Here is a 25,093-nt window from a genome sequence, read left to right as displayed (position 1 = left end):
TCCAAACTGAATACCTGAATGGGTTAACAGTTTTGGCCCTCTCTGTTTTGACCGGAAAAACCAGTAAATACACTCTGTGCACTCCCTGTACAGTGTTTTTAATCTCAACAATCATTCCACAGACTTACTTACGAGAATGGTAAGTTTTATCTGTGACAATGTCTAAAGCCTTACTAAAATCAAAAATATGTTGTCTCCTGCTTTTTCCCTCTCCTCAAATCCAGTGGCTCCACCACAGGCAGTGGTTGGATGGGTTTAATGCAGCTGACCCTCAACAAATCCCAGTTGGCGATGGCAGGGAATGTTTTATACTGGCTCTGCTCACTGGAGCAAAAGCAAGAATAGGGCGAAAGACACAAGTAATGGAGTGTTTGATCTTGGCTGGGTTATAGAGAAGCCATGCTTCCACCTCTCTGGTGCTGTGGGGCATGGATGCTGGTTGCCCCCTTCCTGTTTCTGGCTGGGCTGAACTGCCCAAATACCCCACACTGATCCTGACTTTGGAATCAGCTTTATTGCCTAATGAGTGATGATGGGCAACCAGCTGGCTCTCGGCAAGGTACAGTTTTGGGGGCCATATCTGCCGTGTACAGGGGGAACTACAGCACTGGGCACATGCAAAACCTTGATGCGCACCTACGCCTTTCTGAACGAGTGATGCCCTTAGGTCTGGGTCCCTGAGGGGCTGCAGGGTGAGCTCCCTCCCCACACACCCTTAGGAAGTAAGCGATTCCTTTCCTAAGCCACATCAGAGGGCAACAGGCATCAGGGAGGTGGAAATGCTGAGACTGGAGGATCGAGAGTCCAAAAAGGCCATTTTTCTGCTCAAGTGGTCATGCTTCTGTTCACAGCACCACACCTGAAGAAAAGGCTTGAATGTCTTATCACTGTCCCCAAGTTCCCCTCACAGATCCTGAGGGCTTCTTGGCTGCCCAGGGAAACTCTCAGGTGCTTCTGTTCTGGTGTAATTATGACAGGCAATATAAAATCAGCTGAGAGCTCTATTGACAGTCTCATTTGGAACATAATAGACTAATGGTCCCTTCAATTGAATTAAGGATTTTTTCAATTAGTTACAAATTAACCTAAATTAAGAGTGTTTATTTCAAATGAGAGTGAATACAGAAAGACTTAATGTGGTTCCACTAATCTAAATCTACAGTCTTAATCATTTTGGATTCATTTTCCAAGAGGGCACATGACATTTTTATTGGTATAAAGACCAATCAGAAATGTGGCAGGTGTTTTGAAAGTGACATATTTTTGTCTTATAAGGCGTGCAACATTTGATAACACATCTCCTAAAAATCTGTACCGATACCTCCTTCCCAGGCAAGAGTAAGCTATGGCAATGTAAAGGATGATGCTTTAGTTTTACAGGTGTGTGTGTGTGTGTGTATATATATATATATACATATACCTCCACATTCATATGCGTGTGTGTGTGTGTGGAAAGAAAAATTCCTGGAAAATTTGTTCCACTTTAATTTCTCTAACAGCTTTAAATCGATGCAACTTGTGAATGCTAACAAGGCTTGACGCAGCAGCCAGAAGGTGATGGCAGAAGTATCTGTGATGGTTTATGATTTGGTTTTCCTCCTGTTCCCTCCTCTGTTCCTCGTCTCCAAGCTTCTCAGTACTCTGACTGCTCAGGATTGATGCACCCATAGCAGAGGCAGTGGGAAGGGTTGGGGAACCTCTTCTCATCCCTGTGGTACACTTGGCTGGGTTTTTTATTTAGCTTGGACAGCCATGGTCCCCTCTGAAGTTCCCCCACTGCCCAGCTGGATCCCTTTAGGAAACAGCTTCCACTAGCCACTTTTCTGTGCAGGGGAAGCTGCCCTGGAGCTCCTCATCCAGTGTGTTGGATCACTACTTCTAAAGGTGTGTAGTAATTGAGTCACCAAACTCTGCATTGGAAAAAAAGATCCTTAAAGTACCATGTTTTGCTCTACTGTCCTTAACACTGTTGATGAGACCGTGTGGTTTTGGGTACAGGCCAGGGCAGCCCACAGCCCCTCTGCACAGCAGCATGGGGGGGAACAAGCCACTTGTTGTGTTTGAGCTGTGGTACCACCCAGATGATCAAACAGAAACCACTGCTCCATCGGGGGCGTCACCATCTCAGCACACACCACGAGGGCGATGAGGAGAGAGATGATGACCTTTGCTTTGGGAAAGAGACGTCAGAGCCCGGACCTCGGTTATCCTTCTGCAATACAAGGAAACCCAAGGGTGGCTGAGTCAGTCTATGAAAAACCTGCCTGGCATCACCCAAGAAATCAGCTGCAGAGTCAGGAGCTGAAGCCTGCTTTCCTGTGCACAGCTCAGGTGCTTGCAGACACTTGCAGGTGTGTAGGAGTGAGCTCGTCCTGGGAAAAAGAGACCAGTGGACTTCAGATGGGAGAAGAGCCATGGCTTGCCTTTGCTCCCCCATCCTGATGTTCTCAGATAAGCAGTGTTCAAGCTGGCTTTCAAAACTAGGGCATCTCCTCTGCAAGCAAGGGAAAGAGACAGGGAAGAAAGGAGAACTGTCTTTTTAAAAATGTTTGCTTTAGGTAACCCTCCCACCTCAGGGTCTTGGGACTGAAAGGCATGGAAAAGGGCTTGTTGACCTGATGTTAACCTTCAGCTTTCAGCCATTCAGCTCCATGATCCTCACATGCCGCTGCTTAATCCAGGAGGAAAAAAAGTACAAAGCCTGCCGGGAGCCTCTGCCATCTCATTAACATTTGGCTTAGGCAAGATTTCCATCCTGCACTCTGAGTGCGGCAGCTCCAGTTCAAACAGCTCTCCCCTGCTGCAGCCTTCCCAGGATGTCCTGGCAGCGCAGGGGTTTACCACAGCTTTTGCAGTGCTGTGCTTTGGGTTTGGGGTCTCTGAGCTGATCATGGGCTGACGAAATGTAAGCCAGGCAGAGGCACAGGCATTTTTTGTCTTCTTGAGAGCTTGAAAAGACCTCTCTGTTAGATTGCAAGGTTCTTTTGGCCAAGATGAGGCAGGTCCCAATAGGCACAAGACACAGACCTAGCACGGGTTTGGCTGGTACCTGGCACCTCTTGGGGGGGTTGATGATCCCACAAGGCCGTAAAAGCCAGGCCACAGTTTCTGGCTTGACATCACATCCCACATCCACACCATGTGCATCCAGATGAAAGGAAGGTCAGAGGGATAGTTGAGGAAGACATAATATGGGAGGGACAAGGAGCGCATGAGCATCTTGACCTTCAGCCAGCCATCTGCTACCCCCACACCTGTGCAGCCTTCACTTTATTAAACATGAAAGCTCCATGGTTCCCTGAGATAGCAAATATGGTTCAGCACACAGGAAGTTGGCAGGGGCACCTGCTGCCCTGGGGTTGGCGTGGGACTGGCAAAGGTTTCCTCTTGCCATCTGGGAGCTGGCGCTGGCAAGAGTGTATTCCCATCTGACAAGTGAGTCAGAGGCTTCATGCTGTCTAATGTGAGTGGTGTGCTTTTGGTGGTGGAGAAACACAGCATGGCCATGGGCTGAGTGGGGTTGCATGAGCTTGGAGATGCAGCTTCAACCCTGTGAGAGATGGATGATCCTCTGTTGGCATGGTGGGATTCTTCAGTGGGAGGACCTCTGTTTTTAAGTATAACAGGTCACACTTTAGAAATAAGTTGGATGAGGCTGTGGCTGGGTTTCTTTGACGTAGGCTAGCAGTTGAGGACACATACTACAGGAAGAAATCACTCCCTATAATGCTTTCCTGTTGATAAGCTGTAATCCTGGGGCAAGACTGGGATCCATGTGGCTGTTTAGCCATGAGGAAGTAGAAAATCCTATACTAAGATCAAGCATCTGAGTTCCTGAGCATCCTAGGGTAGCTTCATGGAGCAGTAGGTGCTCTCAAGGGCATGTTGATTAGCATTCCCTCTACTCTCACCCCTTGCCATCGCCTCCAGGAGTAAAGTCTAAATGGGCAGAGTGCGGTCCATATGTCCCCTCATCATTTGCTACTAATACAGGTCAAAAGCACAATCCCCCAGGCTTCCTAAACAGCATGGGGCTATATTTATTAATCCAAATGGCTTTTTTCCCCCACAAACTTGTCCAGTCTTGTGTTGAACCTGTGCAAATGCTCACAGCCAACAACATCCTTGGGCAAGAAGATCCCCAGGTCTGACCCCCATCACATGAGAACCTTCATGCTTTGAAATCAGCGCCAGTTTTTGCACTGAAAGAAGGCAGCAAGACTAATCCCTATCAGCCTTCTCTGGGCCATGCATGACTTCATGGCCCGCTACCACAACCTCTTCAGCCATGTCTTTTCCAGACTGAGAAGGCCTGGCATGCACGAGTCCTTGCTTGCAGGGAGGCTCCCCCAGACCTTTGATCCTCCTTCATCCCATTCTCCATGTTGCCCTATTACATTTTGGGTTTGAGGCTTCAAAGAGGTGCCTTTTGGGGCACGGGTCAGCGCAGTGGCTTGGCAAGCATGCCTGCCCCACAGCTCTTGCTCCCTCCAGATGCTGATGTTTCTTGGCCACAGGCTGTGCCAGCTCCTGTGATCCTGCTTGCTTAAGTAATTGGCACAGCATACCATGCATAACCAGCTTGGGATTTTGGTTTTGGTTGTTTTTTTTTGATCCAGGACTCTTTCTCCTCCGGAAGGGTAGAAGTCTCATCTGAGTGTTTCATTGAGCATTGGGCTGTTTCCTGTCTCCTGACTGCAAAGCCATGCTCCCAGTGTTTAATCTCCTTGTTTTTCCTGCAGAGACCCCATGCTGTGTAAGGGACTGTAGGTGAGAGCCCCCCTGAGACCTGAAGGGGACACATTTGAAGCTGTACCAGCTCCTCCCCTTTGCTTTTATCCCAGGTAAAATGTATTTACAAAACAACATGTAAGAGCAAAGTAAGCAAACAAACCTCAATGTGGTCAATTCTCTTCTGGCTTCTGTCATGCCAACGAGAAAGTGAGGGACTCAAACTGGAACTTCAAACTTCTTTGAAGGCATTCAGTCGATTATAAAAGCAAGAACCAGCTGCACAGTGTGGGTCCCAAGATGAACTTTGCTGTAGGTGAGACTGTAATGAGAATCTGTCTTGACAAATAATAACTCTTTATATTTTTTATGGGATTTTTGCTACAATTTCTCCTTCCTCTTGGCCCCACCACAAATCTGCTCTCACTCTAATCTTTTCTTTGGCAGCTAAAACTATTATCTTTATTGTTTCAGGGCTTGGCTTCTTCCTGTTAGATCTCCTAATTGGATTTTCACTCTCCAATCCATTTAGTCTCTTCTGTGCTTTCACTAAAACCCTTTAACCCTTCAGCACCTCTCTCCCTACTAACCAGTTACCCTTGTGGGTGCTCCTCTCCCCATGCCACTCCAATTTTCCTCCTCTCTTTGATTTGCATGGGTACAGCTTTCCTAAGCCACGGGTGTCACCTTCAGTCTCACTGTCTGTGGACAGTGTGCCTCATCACCATCTCCTTCGCTCTTTGCAGGCTGCAAAGGCTTGTTGGATTTTAACCAAGAATAAGCAAAACAACGCACATCACCCTTTAAAAGGAGGTCTGAGGTCACTATAGAGCCAAAATCATCCAAAAATTATGACATTTCATCTGTGGATAGCAAAAGGCTGCTGCTTTGTCCAGATTCACTTCCCTCCTCAGAGGAGGGAGACCAGTCCACCCAGACCAGGTGGCAGTCCTGTATTTCTGGCTGTGTCTTAAGAATATTAGCAGCTGCAAGAGAGGTGAAACAGCGGTGGGGCTGTGTCCACTTCTGACACTGCCATGGGCATCTGGGCTGACTGTGGGAGGGCCACTTAACCCTTGCTCTTCATCCTCTTTGGAGAATGGAATTCATAAAACATGCTTTCTTCCACCTCCCATCAATCTTGCTCCTTTGCCCTGCAAGCTCAGTGGAACAGGGCCTTGCCCATGCAGTGCCTCATGTAATGGTGCCAGGGTCTTCACTGGAGGCTTCAAGCATGCCCGGAGTGACCTGATTGCATTGCAGGTGCTTTCTGAACAGCTAAAATCTCTCTTTCTTCCATGCCAACAATGATCTCTGTCCTCTCCACGAGTAAATCAGTGCTTTGATTTCTCCAGCCAGCAGGTACCCTTGAAGCTGTCCTGTGAGCACAGCATGATGCTGGTGTCTAATATGAAAGGGGCTTGGGTACCCCATATTCAAAGAAGGGGCTGTTGGCTTTCATAGCCTGAGCCATGTGGCTAGCTCATCACACAGGAGAAGGATGGAGCTGAGATGATGGCATCTCACCACTGGTCTGGTTTTTCCATCAGGCCATGCAGTGATGGATCCCTGTAATTTTCAAGCAGCCAGGATCTTCAATTGTAATGTGCCTTTATTACAACTCGGGGCAGAAGGAAATAAGCTCTATTCCAGGTCAGTCAAGCCCAGTGGTGGCAGAGGTGATGGAATAAGACCTCCACTTAGCAAGATGCTGAGATGTGAATACAAAGGGAGAAAAAAATGGGGAGAAGAGGTACCAACCCTAATACCTGGCTGCTCAACCCAGGTCCAGGTGCCTGGCTCTTAACAGGCCTGGATGGACCTGGTCCCTCTCCTCCTTTCATTCTTTTTTTCCAGCCTTTTTACAACCTCAGTGCCTTTATGTTTGTGTTGCTGGAGTGTGTTGCCATGGTTAAAGCTGTTATTCACAGCAGGGTTTGCATCTTACCTGTGAGACAGATATAATATGGAGACGGAGATGTGAATGAATACACTTGTTTGCCCTCATTTCAGTTCCTGCTGGGCATGTGACAAAATAAATCTGATGGGAAAGGAAAACCCTTCAGGGAGAATGGGGAGAGAAGGAGATTGCCACCTTGGAGGAGTTTGTCCAAGGAATATATAGGCTAAACCAAAAGTATGGGTTAGAAGAGATGATCACCTGAGAGCAGGTGATGTGGGGAGAGCAGAGATGGACATAGTTTTTTTAGAGGTATTATTGAATTGAGAAAATATGTAACTTCAAGTTAAGTCTACTGTAAGGGTGAAGTGTACATGTGGAAAAGTGGGGGTCACAGTTCCCTCTCTGTAGCCTGTTCCTACCCTGGCAGTGCCCATACAATCTGCCTCTTCACCCCTGCTATTTTCCTTGGCTCTGGTTGCTCTGAGTGCTAAAAGGGGTTTGCACATTTTCTCTTTTTTTTGTTTTGTTTTTTGTTTTGGTTTTTTTTAAGATGTGCTTATCAATAATATATTTTCTAAATTTTACTTTATTCTTATACTTCTTTTACAATATTATTTATTCAAGGTAAGGGGGAAATGGGGAATGTTCATGTAGGGTATTGTCCAGAAAAAGGTGATAACAAAAACTTTGTCTCTTAGACTTTTAGGGGTTTTGGCTTTGATGTATCAGGCCAAGATCATTTTATTGTCGTTACTCAGGGAGTGATTCAGAATAATGGATCTGCTAGGAAAGATGGACCAAGTTCCTGAGTTTTGTGGCTAATGTTATTACGCAAGTTTGAATTGATGGAACAGTTCTGAATTGCTTCACTCAAACATGCATTGAATGAAGAATTGAATCAATACTTGCTGGGCCCTCTTCCAGCCCCTCCAGAAACAACGGGTTTATTTCTCTCCTTCCACCAGCCCACCAGCTCTGGTGTTGGCTAGCTGGGGATTTTGGGGAGCTCGCAAACAAATAACTGCTTGAAGGGAAATCACACTGTGCTGCTGCATCCCGCTGGGGTCTTATCCCACATCCCACTGCGTCAGTGCCTGTGATGTTGGGTGGCTCTGGATGGGACACCTGCACCAATGACAGGCAGAGCAGATCTTGCTTGGAGAAGCATTAAGGGGCAAAACTGAGCCATTGGACCTTGGAAAAGACTACCCCCTTTCTGTCCCCAATGGTTGACTGGTTGAGTCCACTCTGCCCCACCACTGAGTTAGTTTGGCATGTTTTGTTGCTATCTTCTAGCCTCATTGCATCGTGACACTCATAGTGACATGGTAGAGGAGGTTTCTGCTGAGACCCTCTTCCAATATAATAGTTTCAAAGGTTCCATGATCAGACGTCCAAGCTGTCTGGATGGATGTCCATTGTCCAGCGACACAACAGCTTTTCTGACAGCTCGGCTGCAAGAGAGCTGTGCAAAAGGGGATCTTGTGCTCCCTCCTCATGCTGGCAGTGGCAGTATCTCCAGTTCTTGAAGGAGCTGGTGAGTCCTGGAGGAGGGAACTGAGCTCACTTATCCAATACACCAGTGCTGCCCATGCCTGGACAAAATGCATGGGGCTGGTTGGGGGATGACTCCTAGCTAAGGAGTGAGGCCCAGGCCCTCTGGAGTATTTTGGTATCTCACATGCTTTGATTTTGTCTGGAGGCAGGACTCCTCTCCCATCTAACACGAGACTATGCCTGGTTATACCTGGCTCCTGCCTGTGTGGAGGAGGGAGATGGCACTTCCAGGTGCTGAGTCAGTCACTTAAGAGAGAAATCACTCTCAAGTGTGTTTTTTCCCACGACTGAAAATCTCCCCAGGTGACTGGGACCCAAGATTAGCTGCCTGCATTAAAGCCTGAGATAAAAGATGGTGAGTCGGGGGGGCTAGAAGTTCAGTCCTGACTCAGGTGAGAACAGAATGGGTTGAGGATAAAGGGGAATGCTTCTAAATCATATGCAAAAAGTGCAGAAAATGGATTTTTCTCCAACACAGAAAAGCTGGTACCACCTCAGCTCAGTATTTCTGACAGCCTCATCCCCAAGCCCCACTGCTGGCCAGGGCTGCTGTTTGCCTTTCTCCTGGGTGCAGCACTGCAGCTCACTGCTGTGTGTTGCTGCACCACAGCAATGCCCAGACAGCCAGGTCTTGCTGCCTTGTTCAGCCCTCCTAACTTGCTGTTAAAAGCACTAACAGCACTGGTAGGGATAGCCTTTCACATCCCCCAGGCTCCATGCTGATATGCACCTGATCTCTTGAGATGTTGTCTGTTCTCTTCAGGAAAGCTGCCAGAAATGTCAATGTTTTCCCCCTCCTGCTTTGTGTATGGTAGTGAGGCTGTATCCCTGCTTGACAGCTGACATCCTCCCCAAGCTCTGTAATTGGGGTGATGGAACTAATGAGGGGGTGAAATCCATCCCATCACTTTCTGTGATTGTCATTTGCCTTCTCCTCCTTCATCGAGTCAATGGAGAAATCTGATATCTGAGCCAAACAAGGGACGTCTGCAACCGTGGTCTAACCAGCACCACTGGAGGCTTGGTGTTAAGGATGAGCAGAGCAACCTCAGAGCCACATGAACACCTCCCTGTGTGCTTGTCTACTGCATAAAGTCACCACAAATTAACTGTAGGTATGTCCAGAAAATTAATAAGTTAAAGTCTTTTACAGCCTCACATGGGCCATCTTCTGCAGAAACAGTGTCCTTAATTAAATCATACCTCATTCAAGAGGTGCTGAATTGAACCCAAAGGCAAGGAAGGCAGTCTGGGTGCCTGGTACTGTACAGGAAAGACACGAGTCCACTGGGAAAAGGCTGCTACAGCTCATTCGTATCCACCTGCAGAGCAGAGTGGGGTTAAGGAGCCAGCCTGGATTCATTAATTGTTGCTAGCACAAGGTGACAAGGAAAGCAGCCCAAGTGCAGGCCACGGGAGTGAATTGCACCTCGGCAGCGTAGCTAATTAATGGAGTGAAATGAGTGGTTGGGAGGTGGTATAATGGAGAGTGAGTCAGGCACAGCACCACAAGGAGTTGATCCTATGGTTCCACCCTCCAGCATGCTCAGACCACACTTCAGGTCATCTTCTCTTGGGAGCGGGCAAAACCTCAGTTGTCTTCTGGTGGGGAGAATAAATTACAGGCAACAGGGTTAGAGAAACCTAGTACACTTATCCCAGAGGCTCAGCATCTGCCCTGGGCATGAAGGATGTTATGACTTTGAACTGTGAGCAGGAAGGAGATCCACATAGATGCCTGGGATAGAGAGTCTAAAGGGCTCAAGGGAAGAAGCTCTGCCAAGATATCTGAGTCCCTGTTGTCCATCCTGCTATCACCACCATCAAGGTGATGTCGAGGTCTCTCTTCAGTTTCTACCCAGGCACCTGGACCTACCCACCTTGGGAGGGAGCCTGGTGGGTCTAATCCTCTCCAGCTGTGGGCAGGCAAAATGCACTGGTTCCCATCACTGGCACCACAGGAAACAAGGCTGCAACTTTCACTCAGGTGGGCACCTTGGCAGCAGCTGCACCTGTTTGAGCCGAGAAGCCAGCACCAAGGTGTTAAGGAAACTTTCCCGTCTGACCATTGGGAGGCACTTTGACTGTCACAGTCCCAAATTTGAGTGCCTCCCAAATGATCAGACGGGAAAGTTTCCTTAACAAAAGATGGACTGTTTGCATTGTGTATTGACGTGCCCTGTGCTCACGAGGGGCTTAGGGCTGCAGTTTTGGCCTCCGTAAAAAACATCTTGCAGGGGCTGGCTGGGAGAAAAAACGCCCCTGCAACTGCAGCCAAGCCAAAAAGCATCCCTGGAGTTGTGAGTCTGTGGGTCTGCACTCATGCTGCACAGTCTGGGGCAGAGCCAGTCAGGTGGAAGCAGCCACACTGGGGGACAAGGAGCACACTGCCAGTTCTGGGGAAGCTCCATCGCTCCCTGAATGAAGCGATCCAGGCGCTGGCTCTCCCTGGTGAGGTGACCACCGGGGTCTAGGCTGGAGCCGGGAGGTGAAGAACGAGGACATCCAGAAGAGCCCAGGCTTTCGAAATCAATTTTGGCAGTCGGAAAGAAATTCTCTTTTCCCTTCCCTTCTTCGCGGCTCTTTTGTTTTCCGCAGCCCGACAGAGGAGGCTTGCAGTAAGCGGCAGGGGTGGGGGCAGAGCCCACCCGCACAAAGGCAGCTCCCCACGGGCTGTGTGACCGCTGTCACGCTTTTTCGCTCAAATCAACGCCAGGGGAGGATGACGTGAGGCTGGTGCTCCCCGGCCCCGGGGCTGATTGGTCCCAGCTCAGGTTTGAACGCCAAGGTGTCCTGGCAACGAGAAGCAGAGGAGCCAGACTTTCCCGTCCCCACTCGGCTCCGGGAGCTCGGCGGGTGCTGGAGAAAGGCAGGCATCGACGGCGAGGAGCAGAGCGGAGGGCCCCTGGCCCTCCTCCAGGTACCCTCTGCGCGGTCCCGGGCCATGCCCCAGCCCCAGCTTTGGAGGTGGGATGAGTTTCACCCAGTGTGGGTGTCAGGTGGCCGACGGCGGCACTGACTCCGCACGTCGCTCAGCCGGCACCTGTGCTCCTGTCTACAGACACGGCAGTGGAGGAGCTTGTTTTAAGTGGGAGTAGGGCAAGGGAAATCACTGGGATTTTGGGGGTCCTGAAACTGATTTTGTGGGAGGGATGCTTGGGGAGAAGCTGTGCAGGGAGAGGGCAGTCAAGCGGCCTTCAGACAGTTTGTGGTCAGCTCTCTTGCCCCAAGAGGACGGAGCAGGTGATTTTGGGTAAGTTTAGGTTCGCCTGATTAACCAAACTCACAAAAGCCCTGCAGGTCAGCCAAGGCTACGAGCTGTGCTAGAAGAAAGTGGCTTTAAATTGAAATGAAAGCTTTTCCTGCTGATAGAGAGCTGCTCTGGTTGTGTCTCAGCACAACCCGCCTGCATGTCCATTCCTCTGGAGCCAGGGGGGAGGGTGAAGAGGGAAGGGCCCCCCAGGGCTCAATTGTGTGCAGGGAAGCGAGGAGCATTGTGGGGGTGTGCGGTAAAGAAAAGGCTTTTTCCTCTACTTGGAGATGGGAGCAGAGATGTAAGAAGCTTGCCGGCACGGGGAGGCAGCACTCACCACAGCCCGTTTTGCACCTATCAAAACCAACAGAGACAAACATGTAAAAAGATGTGCCAGCCATTAAGGACAGAGGAGGTCCAAGCTGTCCTAGACGAGGAGCCACCTCCACAGGGTAACATCCATCCCAGAGGAGCTTCCTGGCTCCGTGGTGGGTGGTGAGCTTGTGGAAGGGCTGGTGTCCTGTGTGGATTCAGTGGCACACACTGAAAAGCAGCACCCCAACTCAGAAAGGTCTTGGTGCCACGAGTGGGGCAAAAATGCGAAGACCTTTGAGATCACAGCTTGTGTTATTTATCAGGGCACAGAGCTGAGGGCTGCCTGAACAATTCTTACCCACAGCACCAAAGGCATGAGAAGACTTGGTGATCCCTCTCAGTGTCATGCTTGTAGCAGAAGAGCAGTTCCTCAAGATCCTGGTGTCAGGAAAAGCCAGAGGGACATCACAAAATGAGCAGAGAGGGTTTTGCTGGCAGTGTTTTTGTTGCTGACCTGGATTCTCACTGATGACCTGGAGGTGTAAGATTAGCACAGTCAGCCTATCCAAGGACTGTGGGGGGATTAGAGAAAGGGAAAGGGTCATGCCTGTTACATAGATCATTTTTCACTGTTTAAGTGGGAATATGCAACACAAATTGTCAGTTAAAAAAAAAATCCTGCATAATGCAGTGTTGCCAAGGTTTATAATTCTGGGATGGTGGACTCAACAGCAGTATAGGCTTTGCCTGGAAAACCCAGGTACCAGGTCTATTAGATTCAGTGATGCTTTTTATATCTAAATAAAAGTTAAGAAAAAATGTCTGTCCCATGTGGTAAGAGGAGGTTTGACCTAAATGAACCTGAAAATTCAGAAGCCTAAAGGTGAATTAAACTAATTGGGTATTTTCATTCTTTTTTCAACAATCATGTTTTAGAGCCAGTTTTTAAAATTTAGCAATTTGAGACTGGGTGATGCTCCTACTTGGACCAGCAGCTCTTCCTGCTCCAATTAGTTCAAATAAGCCTTGTTTCTCTGAAGGGTTAAGGCAAGTACATTCTTCAAGCTTTATTAAACCCATGAACAGTAATGTCAGTCTGAAACCCAAGAGAGGGGAAAGCATACCCACACCTTGCAGGCCATAAAAAGGAACAAATTCAGCTCACTCTGTATCTCCCCAAGAGTTCTGCCTAGGGAGTTTATGACTGGGAGTGTTAGCCCCACTGAAGCAGAACTTTCCCAGATAGTCATTAAATAACTTGTCTTTCCTGGTGTTTTATGGAATCAACAGTGCCTGTTGCTTGCTAGTAGCATCTGCTTTTATTTGAGTGGGATCATATTTTATAACAATCCTTCTGTTCAATTTGCATGTTTGCAGTGACCCCAGCAAGTAAGCACTCCATGGCTGGTAGTAAATTCACTCCCAGATGTTTAATGACAGTATTTACTGCAGGAGCCACCAGTCTTAAGGCTGCAGTGATGATGTGGTGATTAGGGTGTGTTGATGGGACACAGGGCAGTTGAGTAATTGCTAGTGGTGAGCTAGTGAACTCCCAGGTAATTGCACCTTACCTGGAGAGGTGTGCTGTCATGAGCGGTGTTTTAAAGACAAAGCTGTGAGGAGTATAAAGGACAGTCATTGTCTCCATATGACAGCACTGAATCATGAACAGGAAATTATCCCTTCTCCATACCAAGAAAAATAAAGCTTGGTCTGTTTTCTTTCCTGTCGGTTTCTTAAAGAAAAGACACTCATGGTAGGACTCGTGTGCCTGTCAGTCTGTGCCCCTTCCTTCTCTTCATACCCTTTAAACACTTAAGAAGTAGAGATCCTCTGCTTCAGGGCACCTAAAAGTGTCCTGAAAATGGGTCTTGAGGGGAGGAAAGAGAAAGACATACTCACTGTCCCTAGAAATGCCTGGCATAGACCAAATCTCTGTTAGACGCCAGAGAGTCCTTGTAGCAGAGGGACCCTAGCAGAGCTCACTCACCAGAAGGCTTCAGCATAAGCTCAGATTTCATCCAGAGACATGAGGTTCGAGCAATCCTGGTTCCTAGGAGAGCAGATGTCATTAATGAGGTTATTAAGGGAGACATTAATTTTACTTTTAATGAATGTGGGATCTACAGAAGTTTGTGTGGTCACTCACTAGAGCCCCGTTGGCCCTTGGGCAAGATTTCTCAAGTCCCAGCCATCTCCGTGTGTGTGTTTGGGCTCCTCAGGATATTACTCAGCCTGCACATACATGGAGCTGGTAGTCCTCACTTAGTCCTAGTGTCGGAGGCTATCTCAGGTGCTGCATCACCCCCAGTGCCTGCGGTCTCCAGCCTTGGCACTTGGTGTTTGTTTGCCCTGCATACCCATCAGTGGAAAAGCCAAAATTGCTTTGCCCTCCCCTCTCACGTAGGAGAGGGCTGAAGACATGATCCCTATAATTGTCACCCTCTCCTACCCCAGCAAGGAGTAATCCCCAAAGTAGTGGTGACGCTAGAGTCCTCTAACGCTTCTGGAGTCTTCATCATCAGGTCCTGGAGGGTTTTGGGAAAGGTGCCTTACATCTATTTTACAGATGGGAGGGTGAAAGCAAAGCAAGGGGCAGAACCTTGACACACATTGCCAGGAGGAGAGCAAATGGCAGGTTTAGGTAGGGGCTCTCCCAGCAGAGCCAAGGGGCTGATAGTGGTGCTCTCACCCAAGGTTGGTGCTCACCAGGTGGGTCTGGTACCAGGAATGCTCTGGTTGAGTGGCTCCTTATCTGCTCGAACCTTTTCATTTTGTCTCATGATTAAGAGACAAAGATGGGGAGTGTGTCTTTTGACTCCAAATTATTGAGCTTTCCTTTCCCTCTGTAGCAAGAGAGAAAAAATGCAGCAAAACCAGCAAAACAAATTCCAGCATAAGATTGTTCCAGTGATGAGGAGAAAATAAGTAATATGTGGGCCCAGGGCCACCCAGGAGAGAGTCTGCTCTTGCCCTAGCAATGATTTAAGGGGCTTAGCAAGTCAGTACCAATAGTAAAGCTGTGGCAGGGTTATCAATATATTAAGAATTTTGGGCCAGTGGGCCAGATGTTTCTAGGTACTGGCTGATAGAAATGATAGTGCTGGTCCAGGTTACTGTAGTTCCGTTGACACGCCTGGAGCTGCTCTACTGTTATGGTTAGTGATGGGAAAAGTGGTTTAAGCTGTTCTCCTTCCCCAGCCTGATCTAAGCACTCACTGCTCCACCTTGTTTGTTGGCATGAGCATTTACCCAACTGCCTGATGCAGAGGCACTGGTCTGGCGTAGAAAAAAAAATAATTTTCTCCCTTGGGGATTTTCTATGGCTGCACAAGTCCTCGATCTAGTTGTCTGCACCAAAAGCAGTGCAGGCATGGTGGAGGGGGAAGTGCAGGCTGTCGGCCCACCACTGCCTGCTTTAACCAGTCCAAAATATCAGCTTGAATGAAGGTCGTGGATGGATCCTTTCCTCTGTCCTTCCTCTGGTGCTGATAAGGGAAACGTGTTGATTGTGGTTTTACTGACCACTGCCAGATGTTTGAAATTCTTTAGTTTAATCATTGGTCCAGGACCACTAGGTCCAGTGGCTCTGACCACAGGAGTGCTGGGCTGAAGGAAATCCCTTGAAACCTGCTCTCTGGTACCAAGATGATCACTGGGCTACATAATACCAGTTTTGAACCTGAAGATAGTGAGGTACAGGCAGAGATCAGAGCATGAGATTCAGAGGCTGGAGCTGTTGGGTGTTGATCCTGGCTCTACTGCCAACTCTGTTTGTCCTGGGGCAAATTATTTACCTTTCCTTTTCCCTGCTCACCTTCCATCCCCTTTCCAAATCCTTTGTCACATGAGGGTTGGGGAGAAGCTTGCAAAACTCCTTCTGAAGTGCTTTGAAGACAGAAAGCAGTATGAACAAATGATAAGTTGTATAGGCAATATAAACAAACCTGGCTACATATTTCCCAGGCTCAATGAGGAAGGAGGAGGGATTAACTGGTGGGTGGCACCCACCTCCTAATTATAAGGCTTGTCTCTGGATCCCTTCAGTGTGAAGCATCCTCTTGGCTGAAAAGCAGATGATAAAGTCACACCTGAGCAGAGGTAGAGGAAGAAAAACTTGTCACACAAGTGAACCAGAGTGGCTGGAAATTTCCTTTGGGAGGGAGTGAGTGGTGGGTGCCAGTAGTGGGTTGGAAATGGTCTTCTGCACCACCTCCAGACCTACTGGTTCAGCTATGCCTCTTCTTTCTTCTTGTCTGGTGAGTTTTTCCAGGTGACTGCTAGATGACTTTGAGGGTCTCATAAGATCTAGGGAAGTCCTTCCTGTAGCTGCTATTAGACTCCATTAGACTTTCTGACACCTGATTTGGAGGATAACCTCTGGCATTTTAGTACTCTATTTGTCCCACACCAATTTGTCAACTCAAAAAGCAGCACAGCCCCAAAGTTTAAGATTGAATAAGTAAATTGTGAGTATGCTTTACTTTCTGAACCTTTGCAGCATTTCAGGGTCACATTTCTAACGTGTCTTTGCAACGGTGGGAGTTAAAACCTGATGCTGCATGTGTATGTGCTAAGAAAAGTAACATATCCACACAAACAGCAACTGTTGGGGAGACAAGAAACATAGCAGATACCATGAAGGCTGATGGACCTTCTGAGAACAGCCCCAGACAGGTGTCTTGGGCCCCTTCCACAACACCCATGGTTCTTGTCTTACTGCTACTTTTTGCATTTCACACATGCTCATGACCTTGCCTAAAACATAGGTTATTCTTGCAGGTATAGCAACTCTGAAGAGCATCTGGAATAGGTTTGCAGGTCTTGTTTTGGCCAAGTATGGCAGCAGATTTCTGCATGGGCAGGGAAGTGCAGGTTTAGCAGCCTGGCACCAGGGAAAGCAGCTGCAATTTGCGCCTCTGCCTTGGATGCTTTATAGCTTGGGCAAAAATCAGTTGGGATCTGTGGAAAGAAGACATGTAAGTGCCTAAAAGTGCAGACTGATATCTGCGTCCTGTTTATTTTGGTTTTAAGCTGGATCTCATAATTTCATTTTACATTTGAAAAATAGGAAGAAATATTATTTCTCTCTCCTTTTAATAGTCTTCTCCAGCGTGAAAGCTGCTGAGGTAGGAGATGTCCCCATATGTGTGCAAGTGCACGTTGCATGCCCTGATCTCAGCTGGAGGCTTATATTGAATCACAGAACACCAGCTCTGAAGCTGAGCAGCTAAGATGATCTTTAAGCCCTGCAGAGCTGCATGTAGTGGAGGGCATTTTTCCCTGGTGAGCATTTGATTCCTGCAGCTCTGTAGGGAAAGGGAGATATCTGCACCACCTGGGGGTGTTCCTCCATTACTTGCCAGGGCCAAACAGCACCTGCTCACAACCAGTGCTTTGCCTTGGAAAACCCTGATGGGTGGTGAATATATCTGCTGCCTAGTTTCCCTCTTAGTTAGTCTGCATGGAACAGCCTCAGAGATTATTGCCCCCACCCATCCAGCTTGCCAGACAGATGTTAGAGATGGTGATGGATATATCTGCTCTCAGATTAAGAAGCAGTTTAAAATGCATCCCCTGCCAGCTGTGGCCCTCTGCCCTATTAGCTTTTAAGTGGTTTCTGGAAGAAATCCTCTTTTTTTTTTTTTAACTGAGCCCTACCCTTTCCTTCAGTCTTCTTCTGCTGATTTCTGCCTGGCAAAGCCCCAGCAGCAGCCCCCAGGCAATGTGGCACGTGTAGTGGAAACAGCTTTGGCTGACTGGGATGCTTTTGCAGGGAGCCCCAGTGCTGTACACAGTACAGTGGGGAGGAGAAAATGCCTCCAGATGGAAGTCAGAAATCTCTTTCTTCTCCCTTTTTTCCCCCCTAACCCAACAATTCAGTAGTTGTGTCAGCATGACTAGGCAGCATGGGGATAGAGAGAAGCTGGAGCCTCCACAGCATCAAGCAAAAGCCTCAGTTGCCTGTTGCAGGAGCCTCTTTATGTCTCCTGCTGATAGAGGGAGAAAAGGAGCTGCATGGGGAGGACACCACAGAACAACTCCTTTGGGCAAGAGTAGACACTCCTCTGCATTGGACATTTATATACCAGCTTGTCCTGCCCTGGTGTCTCTGCACAGGCAAACTCATCCTTGGCATGAATTTTCCTGCCTTTTCCCAGAGACCTTGAGAGTAGTCATCCCTGGACTGCCTTTCCAGGGCTTTTCATCCTGCCAGAGACTGTAACAGCTGTGGTGCAGGTCTCATTTCTTGCCTGGGTTTGCCCTGCAACAGTGGCAGCAAGGATGTGTTCGTCCCTGCAGTCAGATTAAAGGCTGGAAAGCTGCCCTTTTGCCTAGGTAGATTTAAAAGTCCAAGAGCAACAATGCTCAAAAAATACCTTCTCTCTTGGAAGGAGATCTGGGGGAGAAAGTCTGGCTCGGTTCTGATGTTTTGTTAGGCCGGGGATGCTGGGGTAACAGCCTTAGTGGGAGATGGCTCTGCTTGCATTACTCGTGGTGGTGGAGGGGAAACCTGTATCATGAAAATATAAATTATGTGTTCAATAGATAGATAAACAGTACTTCTACCAGCACTGTAAATCAAGCCTTTTCTTCCCACCTCTTCATAAATTTTACCAGCCTGAACTGGATTTTTTTGTACAATATCTATTTTTCACTACTAAGGCTTGAAGGAACTGTATTTTCAAGCAGCCCATGACTTCTTTTTTCTAAAAAACTCAATTTTCCCCTAAAGTCAGCTCAGAGCACCTGTCTCTTTGAAAACCAGGCCCCTTTAAGATGTCTCAGACTGCTTTGAATCACTAATTGCTTTTGAATAGGCAGGCCAAATGTTTTATCACTTCAAACTCCCATAGCAATGCAAATCTATACAGCTGAGAAGCCTCTTTCCATGCATGGGGGTGATGGGTATAGATAAGGATTAAAAATGGAAACAAGTTCAGCCCGGGGGTCCTCTTTGTTCCTCCCTGTCCTTGGTGGGGTTGCCAGGGCTACATTTGTTCCCCTGCATCTTTTTTGGATGAGATCCAGTGCCCCTTGAATGCAAAGGCAAGAGGTACAGTGTTGGGAGAGGGCTGGATGAGGTCCTAGGTACATACATATTTCATTGCCCATGCCACACTCTGTATTGTCTTCTCTTTCTGGTTTCACAAAGGTGGTATTTTCTAAAACTCCCACTTGTTGAGGGCAGTACAGTCCAGGCTTCATCCTGTCTAAAGTTTCTGGCTTTTCAGTTGTATTCCACTCCCTCGGAATGGTAGCCAGGCATATTTCCCATGCCTGGTGAGAAGAGGGGGGATGCTTGGTATTAAAAAACAGGACCTGCCAGAGAGCCATTGGGAGGGAAGTACATGTGCTGTGCCATATCCTTCCCATGGTTGTTGTGTGTGTTTTGGGATTATGCTGGTTCACTCAAGGTGCAGGAGATGAACACCACTTGCAGAACCTTGCTGGTGCTGGACTGCCCTGACTTCTTTAACTAACCCACAGCCTGAAGGCAAATATTGACTATTAAGAGGTGGAAAATCTTGGTGAGCAAGGAGGGCAGTCTAAATCCTCCTTTTTGCTTAGGTCACCTGTTATTAGAGCTACCTGCTGTGTGCTGAGTACGGGTGTGCTCAGAAATTGCCAAGAGCTCAGCATTATGGAAGCAAAAGCCAATTTACAGACTTCCCAATAGAAAGGAAGATACATGCTGAATGTGCATCTGTTGGATGATATTTCTGTTTCAGTCATGCTGCTAACATACAAATGGAAAAGCAACTGTGTTTGCATGATTCGTGTAGTTACTTGAAAAACTTGGGTTAATACAGTGATACTATGTAGGCATCAGGTACTATTTATTCTTAGCAGAGAAGGTAATAAAATCCGTTTTCTAATTGTCTCCCCAAGTGAATTCCAGTTGACATGGCCTAATCTACTTCTGTACTCTGGACATGGAGAGCAAATATCTTCGTGTAAAATCAATAGCTAACAAGAAGCCAATCCCTTGAAGATAATAACAATATATCTTTAAAATTAAAAGACAGACTGTGAAATTTTGTCAAACAGGAAAAAAAATCTCTGCTCCTCTTTGTTTAGGTATTGTTATTTGTGTGTTTCAGGTGCATATAGGAACCACTTAGGACTTAATCAACTAAGGATAACAATTGTTATCATCATTGTACTTTTAAAAGAGACAGGTGCTTGGCTGCTTTCCCACTAGACTGGAATTTCCAGGGAGGCACAGAGGAACTGGAGCGATTTTAGGCCTTCATCCCTGTTCACCAAAGGCCTTTGGCTCAACAGGACTGAAACCCAGGCTTAAATCCTGCAGGGGTTTACGTCTTTATATTGGGTTCCAGCCCAGGCTTAACTATCTTACTGAACTGGGGTCTTAATACATAACCCTAGTGTTAGCCAGGGGAAAATTAAAAAAAAATTAAAAGAAGATTTTGAGTATAAAAATTAGAAATTAGGACAAATTAGAAACTGTAGAACTTGCCCGTCCTTTGCAAGCTTTTGTCGAAAGGTGGTCTTGGACGTCCAAGTCAGTATCCAAAGCAATCCAGGCTTGGGACCCTCCTTGTTTCTGCGTGAGGTCCCCACTTGGTACTACCAAGACACAGAGCTGGTGCAAGACTGTGCTGTGCTCTGACACCTGGCACCAGCAACCACAGCAGAGCAAGGCATGGGAGAGAACCTTCAGTTTTGGTGGTGTGAGAGGGCTGTGAGGCTGGAGATGAGGGACTGGCTATGTGTAATGTGGGGGATTCTGAGAGCACAGGCTGGCAGGTGGCTTCTGAGGCATGGTGTTGGAAAAGCAATTAGGGATCAATGGGAATGGCATGGGTAGAGAGCAGGAAAAGGCGTCCCAAAGGATGGAAACTGTGCCAGGCTCAGGTGCCCTTCCAGCATGAAACTGGGAGCCCAGGCCGGGAAGGAGGGGGAAAAGCTGCAGCAAGAACCAGAAAAACCTGCTTGTGCCAGGCTGGGATTCACATTACTCACACTGGTTTAAAGCAGGTCAGGTTCACTTTGGTTTCCAGGCAAAGATGGCCAAACTGCCTAAAGACTGTTTTCAGCTCAGCTTAGAGAAGTTCTGAGCTCCCCTGTGCCTGTTCACTGTGTCACTGCCCCTGTGCACTCCTGCCCTTCACCAGTGCAAGATCTTTCCTGGGATTTAAGCCTTTCTAAGCAAAGGGTGGGCTAGGGGCATGCAAAAGGGCATGTTCTCCAGCCCACCTGAGGGGTGGAATTGCATCTGGGCACTCACACCTCCTGAAACCACAGGGTTTGAAGAAGCAAGCTTGCTGGTTGAAGCCGGATGGGAAACTGCTTCTGGAGATGCTCCCCATTGCCAGGGAAGAGTGATCTGCCTCCCCCAGATGCCTTCCCAGGTGAGAAGCTCCTGACAGTGGTGCAAGCTGCCCTGCTGCAGGTCTCATTCACGCTGGCACCAGGGTAGGCTGCACCATGCTTCTCCTTCCCACCAGAAGATGGGCTGGGTGGGTCAGCTCACATGACTTATTGGGTTCTTACAGTCAACTGGGTGTGAGTAGCAAAGATGAAACCACAATCTTGCTGAGAAGAAGGAGGGGGAAAGGAGCTAACAGCGTTAGAAATCAGATTGTTGGAGGCTAATGGCTATGTCTGCTTATTAGGCAGCAATAACAGTAATTTACCTTTGAATTCCAATAATTCATCATAACGCTTTGCACCTACCTCATGAATCCTCACTGCTTATCTCACCCCTCTTGTTTAGGGATCTGAAAGCATTTCATAAACATTAATTAATTGTTCCTCCACACCCCTAGAAGCAAACTAAACATTATCCCAACTTTGCAGCTAGGGAAGCCGAGCTCATCTAAAGAGATAACAACTGAGCAGGGATGCAGGAGCCTATGGTGCAGACCCTTACCCCAGCTTCTACCACAGGCATCTTTCTGCAGATGGCTCTGCAGTGTGGACATTAGGAGCACAATCCAGGGTAATTCAGCCCCTCACCCATGCATGTTTCTGTGCTTACCACTATTTTCAGGTGGCAGGAGAGCTGTAAAAAGGGTAAGGGCTGCTCCTGCCTTGGAGATGTCTACAACGCTCATGTCTATCTCATCACCTTCAAGCCTCCACCACAGGGACCAGGCACCTGCCAGTGTGAAGCACCTGTCATTATTCACAGTAGGACTCTCCCTTTTTTAATGACTACGTTAATGACCCTAATCTGTTGATGTGCATGTGGTTAATCCCACAGCTCTACAGACTAGCAGTTCAGAGAGGTTTCCTCTCCCGCCTTCTCACACCTCACTTTGCATCCTAACCTAATGCTTCAGCACTGAGATGAGCTGGTGGGACCTGTCCAAAGCAGAAGGCACTGCCCTGTCAGCTTGAAAATCAGGCTGCTGTGAGTAAATATCCAGGATACAACAGTAACAAATCAGGCCATCCCTCTCCAAGGTCTCAGCTAGGGGATGTGACGTGTGAGCGACATCCTGAAACAAGATGCTTGACCTTAAATCTGTTCTCATGTGCTTTGGTGGATCTTGGTCCTTAAGAAAGAGGGAGCCTGGTACAGATACGGTGTGTGACAAAGAGGTAAATTAAGTGGAGGATGCCCTCTCCAAATAATGAGCCTTGGCAGTGGAGGGGAGGACAAGACACTGGAGGTCCATGTAAGGCCAGTAGTGGCCTGCTAGGCAGGGGGTTATTTTTTTTTTTTCAGACACCGACAGTTGACTTTTGGAAGCCAAATGGATGCCAGCATCAGAGCAGGAGGGTTGTGTTTCATAGACAAGTCACGGTGGATTAAATGTAAATGAATCTGCAGCGTGATGGACAAATGGGATCAGTGCCGGGAATCCCAGCTCCTGGTGGGGGATGGATTAGTAATGGGTACTGGTGCATTTGCACACAGGGGGGGAGTGAATGGCAAGGCAGGGAGGTTTCCAGCACTGCCCTGCCTGTAGCACTGAATGAAAGAGACATCTCTGGGCTCAAAGAAGAGAGGTCAAGCCTAGATAAACACCGGCTTGGTCCCCCATCAGAGAATCACTGAGGCATGAAGAAAAACTTTAACAGCTGCAATGCTGCTTTTGAACCTCCTAGTAAAAGGGAGGGTCAGGAGGTCAAAACTTTCAATGCCTCTGGGAAGAAGAGGACTTTTCCCGGCAAGTTCAGTTGAAAAACCGAACTAAATTAGCATGACCACACTGCTAAATGCTTGGGAAACCTGAACGGCTCGGGTCACAGGCTCCCTGAGCGGCAGAATGGTGAAAAGCTGTTGCATTCCCATACTCAACAGCCATAATTAATGAGGCTATTTCCTAGGCTAAAGGCAGGTCTTCAGAATTCTGTCCAGCAGCTGGATGGGAAATAAAATCTTGTGGGATGTGCCCTGGGCATCCTTTCTCCTCTTGACAGTGTTGCCCTTTCCACTTTCTGTTTCTCCTGTCCATTTTCTCTCTCTCACTCCTGTCCACCTTTGTTTCAGCTGCTTCTTCCTCCCCTGTTCCTGGTGTCACACAGCTCAACTCACTGTTGAGGTGGGGAATGGCAATGAAGTTGTAATGACCCCATCATACTCTCCTCTGAGGATGCTGGATGGGAATGCAGGAGCTCCAACCTAATTAAATCCCTTTTTTTCTACTTTTTATTGCAAAAGGGGCGAGAGCTCTCCCCCCACATTTTGAGTTATTCGCTTTCACTTTGGAGCTGGATTTTGCTGGTTTGGACCTTTTGCAAGAGCCATTCTAGCAAAGACAAGGCAGTGCAAGTTTCTGGAAGATGTAGGGACCTGAGATTTCTGGCTCTGACTCTATCATGGGTTTTTACTATGCCTTTCCGCTTGGCTCATATTCATCTTGTACTGTGAATGTGCTGGACACCACTTTTCATGAGACCATTTGCAGGTCATCTCCCTTCACAGCTCCCACCACCCCAGGTGTGGAAAGCAGAGAGACACATGCAGACCTTGCAGTGGCTCTCAGTGCTTTTGGAAAGGGGATGTTTGCCTACACAGGGCAATTCAAATACATAAGACCAATGTAACCAAAAAGTTTACTGTCTCAGACCACAATCCTACAGGCTGCTGTTGAGCATCCCCATTCGTATTGCAGTCGCAGGAGACAAGTGCTCAGCAAATTTTCCAGGCCTGCTGCAGAAGCAGAATGAATGCTCCTTTGAATAAAGCAGGAGGACAAGAAATATATCGAGTTTCAGAGGCCAAGAGGCCTGCCTTTGAAGGAGAACAGACCAAAGTCTCTCTTTCCTGCAAGCCCTAACCCAAGCAGGGTTGCAGGTGGAAATGATGTGGTACCGTCTGTAGTACACTGGCAGTCAGCTGCAGTGGCTCTGCGATGCTGAGCCCCGATTTGGCATTCCTGTGATGCTGCAGCATCTTTTCTTTCTCATGTCTGTTGTTGTCCTAGAAACAGAGGAAAAAATTCTTCCAGAGAAGCGTTTTTGTTAAATTTGAGGCAGCATCTTCTGTTTCTTACCAAAACAGTGTATGGTTGCATAATAAAACCCTTGCCAGAAAATCAACTGCAGGCTGACCTTCCAAAGAAACCTGGAAAAACTTTATACCCTCCAAATTTCCCAAAGTCCTAAGAGTACTGAAAGAGTCAATGGGCACTTCCTAACACTGCTAAAAATATATGTTGAGCAACAGGAGGCAGTATTCCTGTGTATATATAAATATTTTTATCTATTTTCATATAGATGTAATTATATGTATTATTTATACATATTATTTATATGTACATATATATAGGTCCTCTCTTCTAGCTTTGAATTACAGCTCTTGAGGTAAAGGGTGTCTGCTGAAAGAGAAAGTCAATGTGCCATATGGTACCGGCCACTTTTCTCTCCTGGTGCCAGGGCTTTGCTGGAATGGCTGGGATTTTGGGGGCGGTTGTCTTTATTTGAGAGGGAAACTCATCTGGGATAAACATGCCCTTCTGTATGCTCAGGCAGGCAAGGGATGCACTGAGTAATTTCCCTGAGGCACATGAAATGTTGTGGCTGTGTCAGGAGAGGATAGTGACTGAAAAATTTCGTGAGGCTCACAGGATCTGGAGGCACATTCCCAAAGCCTTAAGGAGTCCATGGAAAGGGGAGAAGGAGAGGAAAGCACCATGGGGGCCATGTAGCCCTTGTGCCCCAGAAGGAGGGGGACTGCAGCTCTTGCCTCTGGTGCCTGCTGGGAGATGGCAAAATAACAGATGACCATCAGGCTGGCAGGAAGATTTGACAGCCACAATGCTGACTGCATCCAGCTCCTGTGGAGACACCTCTGAAAATCTGGCTTCTCACTTTTTCCTTTTAGAGATGGGCCCAAAAAAGAAGCTTTCCTC

At 47.7% G+C, this 25,093-nt stretch overlaps 1 protein-coding gene across 1 annotated transcript in view; it reads left to right on the top strand.

Annotated features, from left to right (window-relative positions):
- Positions 1–10,465: 10,465 nt before the first annotated feature.
- RASSF7 (Ras association domain family member 7) overlaps positions 10,466–25,093 on the top strand; it is a 34,297-nt gene continuing 19,669 nt past the window's right edge. Inside the window, exon 1 of the mRNA XM_027703261.1 lies at positions 10,466–11,111. The gene's annotated coding sequence lies outside the window, so the exon portion shown is untranslated. The remainder of the gene's footprint in view (positions 11,112–25,093) is intronic.

Source organism: Neopelma chrysocephalum, unplaced genomic scaffold (genome assembly GCF_003984885.1).
Source record: "Neopelma chrysocephalum unplaced genomic scaffold, ASM398488v2 Primary Assembly neopelma1_24, whole genome shotgun sequence".
NCBI classification, from domain to species: domain Eukaryota; kingdom Metazoa; phylum Chordata; class Aves; order Passeriformes; family Pipridae; genus Neopelma; species Neopelma chrysocephalum.
Note: the sequence above shows the minus strand (reverse complement) of the source record. Positions and strands in the feature narration are given on the sequence as shown.